The following is a 7,606-nucleotide window of genomic DNA, read 5'->3' as shown; positions in this document are numbered from 1 at the left end:
GCTTCTCCTCCTCACTCGTTATTTTTATATAGTTTCTAGAGCCTATGGATTTACAAACTCTATACAATCTATTCCTAAACCTACATAGCTGCTACTATGAGATTCTAGGAGGAAAGTGCAGGGGACCCATAGTCATCTCTCGAGGTATACCTGGTAGGGTTTGGAGAGATTATGATGTCCAAGTAGTCTAGGACATCCTTGAAAATGTGCTTGTTCTCTTGTGTCATCTTTAAGAAATCAGATCGTAGTCAAAATTTTTGTAAAGCTCATCCTCTCTACTCACATAAGGAGTAGATGCCACAAAATTGTGGAACACATCACGCATAGTACAATCCAAAAGTTTCACATTCACAAGTGACGTCAAATTCAAAATCTATTAAATTTTTATTCAATCAAACTATGAACGGCCAAGTTACAAGGAGGCTTCCATGTATCAAGAAGTGATGTTGCTCCAAGTTGCCTTCTTACCTTCTTTTCATCCAACCAAAAAAAAGTCTACGTCATCAAAGGTTACAACAATGTATTCTCAAATGTGCTTCAAGATTCACTTATCTATGACCTCAAGAGATTGTATTTCACCATTTGGCATATGTATCTCTACCTCTGTTGTGTTCACTACATCACAATCCATAGGAATCCATGTGCCATGATTATTTTTCCAACCCCTATAAATATATCTCATGTAACAAATACTATGCACTACTTGATACCTGATTACTAAAGTTTCCTTACTAACTACACATCTAAAATGCTCCCCCTTCAGGAAACCTTCTCTGACATCCTACATTGGGTATAGGATATTGTCAAGAAAAAATGAGCTCTGGGGTCTTTGCATATCCACATGGTCTTTATTCCATGGATGAAGATTGATTTTAAAAAGTAAATAAAGACAATGGAGAGCATGGACCAACTCACACCCATATCTTTCAAATTGAAAGGAAAGCTCATGGATGAGTGAATATCAGACCTCATCTTCGTCCTAAATGCATCTACAGAGAATGAATCCAAGAAGAGGCCATTATGGACTCTCAAAGTTGGAAAGAGGAAGTAGATGGACGCTTCCATATGCACCCTCTCTTTGAGGTACTTGATAGCACTCATCAGGAAAAAACATACAAGACTTTGTCAAGGAGTCAAGACTCTACCTTGAGAACCAATGTTTGAAAGGAAGGCTTGAAATGTTCCTGTGAGACTATCCAAGGTGGGTTTTTTATTTGGTGGAAGGAGATATATATGCATAGTAACCAAACAATGATAGGCAAGATGTCAACATGCCATTCTCTCTCTCTCTCTCTCTCTCTCTCTCTCTCTCTCTCTCTCTCAATCTCAATATGGCCGCCGCTCTCAACACATACAAAGATACATAGTAGAATGGACAAATGAAGTTGTCATAATGCAAAATTGACAATGTAAGTGGTACATGCAATTTGAAGGAAAGCAAGCTTTGTTTGTAGGATCCAAGTTCATATCTCAAGCCATGTGCACATGCTAAACTTTCAACTTGAGTCCCTTTTTGGTTTTAAAAAAAGCAACAATGCGACCTTTCTGATGCTTCTCTTTCTTTGCTCTATACTTTATTAAAACCTTGAATGGACCTATTTTAGAAGATTGCATTGTAGCCCCTGGCATCAGTCTAAAAACTTCAGCAATCCAAACACCACTATCATCCTTCAAAATGTGACTGACACAAAATTGAAGAGAGAGCTTCGGTCTAGGGAAAGGTTGAGAGGAAGTTGGTGAGTGAATGGCCATATTTTGGGGAGACTCCTATGAGGTGTTTGGGGTGGTGGGGACACTTTTTCCAAATTTCCTTTTTTCTTTTGGAGGGACAAAAAGCATTAGGGGCAAAATGGGGTCTCAAAAGGGCCTCCAATTAGTGTTTCCTAATTTTAAGGGATTAGAGAGGGATTTGAGGTGTACCAATGAGAGTGATCCTTTGTGTGGGGCAATGGCATGTTGAGGTGGAGGGATGGCAGGCATGCAGAGAGCCCCTATTGGTTATTCCTCTTATGTTGGGGACCACCCAAACCATCCTCCCCACCCTTAACCCATGCTTGAGAACCCTCCCATGTGCACCCACCCCAGATTAGCCCAAATCTCATTTAAGTATTTGTAGGCCCTTGTGGGTGAATTTCTCTTCTCCTTGGGTGTGTTACAAGTCGGCGCCCTCTTTCTCTGCTCCTCTACTTTGGTCCCAACTGCCCTCCCCCTCCATTGTGGGACCTTTCGGATGAATTTCTTTTGTCCTCTAGCCTACTGTAGGCCTACCCCATGTCTTTCTTCTCCTTTGCTCTAGTCTAACTATTCTCTTCCTCCATTTTTCAAAATTTGGGTTGCAGCACCTCCTATAGCTAGTCTTCTCTCCCTCCATTTTTCAAAATTTAGGTTGCAACACCTCCTACAGCTAGTCTTCTCTTTCCTAGTCTTCCCACTTTTTCTGTGCCTCCTCCTACTCTACCTCTTCCTTCTCTTTCCCCTCTTGATCTGCCCTCTCTTGCTTTATGCCCTCTTGCTCATCCCTCTTTTGCAGGTGCTCTTTCCCCTCAAATAGTTGCTTTGTCCCCTCTTCCTTTTACTTTTGTTAGAGCAACTCTTTGCCCTCCTACAGGCGCTTTTTGCCCTCTTGTTTTTCCCTCTCATATAGGATACAATTGATCTTTGGACCCTCCTATAGCTATTATTTTCCCAACAAGAATGGTTTGGAACAAAGTGACACAAGATGGCAATGTTGTGAGCTCTAGTGTGTTCTAGAGGCATAGTCAAGAAGAAAGTGACACAAGCTAGCAATATTGTGAGCTCCAGTGTGTTGTAGAGGCATGGTTAGAAACAAAGTGACCAAAGTTGGTAATATTGTGAGCTCGTGTGTTCTAGAGGGATGGTCAGAAAGAAAGTGACACAAACAAACTTGTCCCTTTGCATTCATTTGTATCCAAAGTAATTACAAATTTATGACCGATATCATAGAGCTACTCATGCTCTCCATTTTGAACTAAAAGGCTTTATAATTGGAGTTATAGTGCAAAAGTTATAGCTATTTTACTATTCTCTTCATATTCCATGCAATTAAGTTCTATTATCTGTATATATGTTTTTGTAAAATTAATTTAGGAATATATTATGAATATTCCAAGTCAAAAAAATACTCTCGACTAAGTTTGGTCATTTTGGTGACCATTTTTGGCAAATGTAGAAGGAATTTGACCGCGGCGTAGAAGGCAAAGTTCATCAGGGTATCATGGGGTGTCCAAAAATGCCAAAACCCACCACGGAGCAAATTTGGCCATTTGTAGGGTGTCCAAATGGCCAAATTTGCACCATGGCAGGTTTTGGCATTTTTGGACACCCCATGATGTCTCGACCAACTTTGTCTTCTACGCTGCAGTCAAATTCTTGCCAAAAATGGACATTGAAATGGCCGAAGTTGTCAAATTCCTTCACCTACCCCTTCAAAATCTATATTTCTTCATGGAAAATCATGAAATGCATCAATCTTTACAAGGTGATATAGCCAACCTAAAAATCAAAATAAAAGATACATGGACATACAACCTCCATGACCAAGAAAACATAGAAAATGAAAATTTTAGATTCCTTTTCAAAAAATATATTTTCTCATGTAATGCATCAAATAATTTCAAGGTGAATTAGTGATATTAAATAAAAAATTACATTGACATAGCCAACCTAAAAGGTGGCTCCAAAGGCAAGATAAACAAAGAAAATGAAAATTGACAAGGTGATCTAGTGGAAGATCAAAGCCTTTTCAATTAAATGAAAAATTACATTGACATAGCCAACCTACAAGGCTCCTCCAAGGGCAAGAAATTATATAGAAAATATATTGCCTAAGGGTCTTACTAGAGTTACTCTATAAGGCATATAAGTTGTCATATTGACCAACCGTCATTTGCTAAGTAACTTTGTAAATATTTTATTTTCTATGTTTATCTATGTTGAAGTTGATGCACCCCATGACTTTCTATGAAGAAACATGGATTTCAAACAGGTAGATGAAGGAATTTGACAATTTTGGCCATTCCAATGTCCATTTTTGGTAAAATGTAGAAGGAATTTGATCACGACACAGAAGACAAAGTTGGTCAGGATGTTCAAATAAACAAATTCGTGCCATGGTGGCTTTTGGTAAATTTGGACACCCCATGATGTCTTGACCAACTTTGCCTTCTGTGCCACGGTCAAATTCCTTCTACATTTGCCAAAAATGGACATTGAAATGGTCGAAGTTGTCCAAATCATGAAATGCATCAATCCTTTACATGGTGATGTAGGAAATGCTCAAAATTTGGTTTTTTAACACTCCATCTAATCAATTTGGTGCGATGGTCAAATCCCTTCTACATATGTATTGGAATGGCCAAACTTGGCAAACAACATTTTATTGACTTGTAATTTACATCAAAATGTGATATAACTTTTGTGTGCAACATGATATAAAAGAAGATGCAATATAAAAACCAACAGATAATTAAAATAACCATAACAAAATATTCACCATTTGGCCATAGATACATGAAAAATTTTAGCTTTAGATAAAAGGACATTATTAGAAATAGGTGTTTGTATTTCAAATTTTATTACAAAGAGGCTTCATAGCATGTTTCTCTTCTTCTTCAGCTCTAATACACCAATAATAGGGTTTTTCAATCCTCAACTAGGTCCTAAGAAACACCGCTATGCTATTTGGAATCTCACATTCAACTTGTAAGTTTTTATAATCTTATGTACAACACATTGGAATGGATCACATAGGTTGCCTTGGGTCAATATTGTGAATTCTCCATGTCTTCTTGCTCTAGGTGGATAGATTCCCCATTCCTTCTTGCTATTGCACACATGAAGAAACATCATTTTAGAAATTTAAATTTAAATAGATCTAATGCATCATGTGAATTCTTCTTCTTGAATTAACTTCTGAGTTGCTTTAGAAAGAGAAAGGTGTTCAAGACTTACATCATCAGCATCACGAGCTCCAGGAATCTCCTTTGCATCGTCATTCCCTTCAAGTCCTACATCACCTCCAAAACAATTTGCTCATGCATGACTTTGTGTCTTTGGATATGAAGAGTCCATATCATCCATGTCCACCATTCTTCTCATCCTCCATGAAGTTCCTGTAACGAATAGCAAAGGGAACCTTAGAAAAAACAATGCACCACTGTGGATAATCCAATTTAAGAAATCTCATTGAAACACTATGGAATTAACCTTTTAGCTTATATTCTCGTCTTTAGAGCACCTCCAATGGTTCAAGATGCTTCTTTTATTGAAAGCAAAGACCATGGATCACATATTTATCATGCAACTGTACGTTCACATGGTAACATGGGAAATCTCCTCAAATGGTGCCATCAATAGTCGCAGAGTTTATAGAGATTGTGATAGGCCATGATATTAGTTAGGTCATGTTTGAGGAGGGATGAGCAGGACCATAAACGAATATGAGGGAGGAGAAGCAAGCAGAGGACTAGGTGTGAGGATGTGGGGAGATGAATAGGCATGAGTAGGAGGGAGGAGAAGCAATAGGAGCATGCTTGAGTAGAAGGAAGGAGAAGCAAAAGGAGGAGTAGGCATGAGCATGAGGGCAGAGGAGAATGGATGAGAATGAGGGAGGAGGAGCAGGAAAAAGCAGCAGGGTGGAGGAGGAGGAGGATGCATGTGGGAAGAGGGAGGAGGAGGAGGAGGAAGTGTGTGGACAAAGGGAGGAGGGGGGGGAGGGGGGGGGGGGAGGGAGGAGGGGGGGGGGGAGAAGGAGGAGGAATGGGACGTGGAAGAGAAGGAGGAGGGAGAAGGGAGACAGGGAGGAGGATGGGGGGAGGAGGGGGAGAGAGGGAATTCAAATTCAAAATTAAAAAATTTGACTTTGGAGGATGGGGGGAGGAGGGAGAGAGAGGGAATTCAAATTCAAAATTTAAAATTTTAACTTTACTCCCTCCTGGGTGTAAGAGGTGGCCCCCTCCCAGTTGTAAGAGGTGTAGGAGGTGGGCTCAACTGGGCTTAACCCACCTAGGTAGGGCAGGTTAGGACTCCCTTGGACCCCACAATGGGGCTTGCATTAGGCCTAATCCATTTCTCAACCCATTCCATATGAGGCCCTTTTGAGACCCCAATTCTCCCATAGTGTGAATTCAGGCCCACCATTGGAGAGGGAGGAGGGTAGGGGGACCATCCAAAAGTCAAGGGGGTGAGTAAATGCCCCAGGAGGTGGGGGACAAGAGGGAGGCAAGTGGTAGGTAGTGGGGACCAAGGGAGGTCTCTCCACCAAGGAGAGGCCAATATGGAATCCTTTATTCTTTTAATTCCCAAGTCTTCCCATTGGCTAGTTTGCTAATCTTAAGGTTAGAGAAATATTAAGGGCGTAATGCAAGAGGCCCTTTTTTAGTCCAAAATTCCCCTACCGAAGCAATGATTTTGTTGATTTTAGGATTTCTAAAACTATCCCCAAAACAAAAATCTATATAAGACTACTATGTAAATGTATAGGTTTAAATTTCACCTCAATTTTAAAATTTAGTTTTTGAGGGAATCTTAAAAGTGGGTAACACACAATATTGTTAACGTAGCCATGATGCATCTTTGAAGGGTACCTAACACTTTGCCTTTGTGCATGGCTATATCTTAACAAATTAAGAATCCCTTACCTCCTCCAAAAATTTTGCCAGTTGATTTCTTTTGCTTTGAATTTAGTTCCCTCCACATCTTTTTTGAATATCATGCATAGTTGTTAGTGTTTCAAACATTGAGGTGAATGCTCATAAATCATTCATAAGGACTGCCGTGCAGTGTGGAAAAGAGGGAAAAAAGCAGAGAGAGAGAGAGAGAGAGAGAGAGAGAGAGAGAGAGAGAGAGAGAGAGAGAGAGAGAGAGAGAGAGAGAGAGAGAGTATTATGTCCAAGTTAGATTCTAGTTGCATGTAGTTGCTTTGGAATATGTCGAAATTTGGAATAAGTTTAGGAGAAAGAATTTATTAAAATGAGAATTCTTAATTTCACTTCTAAGATGAGGCTACCTTTCAGGCAGGCCAAAAATTACAAATGTGAGAATTCCTTGAGAGGTTTATCATTCTTACTTGTTGTAAGACATTGCCCTTAAAAGACACGAGGCCAATGACTAAGAGGCTTTCCTTACCTTTGGTTATTTATGAATGGATATGGATTTTAGTATTCTATGCACAAAAAGTTATAGGATTCTAAAAGCAACAAAGACAAATGGTGCAATAGTGTAAGTGGGGCAAGCGGAGACGTGGGTATAGCTTGAGTGTAGATAAGGGTAACATTGGAAATGAAAATTTAAGGGTAAGAGAGGTGTGAGGAGTAGAATGCAAATGGTGTCGGCATTCAAATTAAGGGAAATAGTGTAGCAAATAAGGACTTGTCAATGAAAATCATTGCATGGATGGGCTTCAATGCAACCTAACAAGGGGATTTAAGGGAGGGTGAGCTACAAATGCAGTTTGATCAACCATGGGTATGAAAAATAAAGGGTTGTCAGGCTGAGGTCCAAAGTTTCAAGGGAAGGACTAAATGACTCACAACACATTAAAGCCTCATTTTTTCTAGCATACATTATGAACCTATAAAATAGGGCA

Source organism: Dipteris shenzhenensis, chromosome 19, assembly GCF_047967505.1.
Source record: "Dipteris shenzhenensis isolate YYH24624 ecotype China chromosome 19, Dip_SZ_1.0, whole genome shotgun sequence".
Taxonomy (NCBI): Eukaryota; Viridiplantae; Streptophyta; class Polypodiopsida; order Gleicheniales; family Dipteridaceae; genus Dipteris; species Dipteris shenzhenensis.
This window is presented reverse-complemented; position numbering follows the sequence as displayed.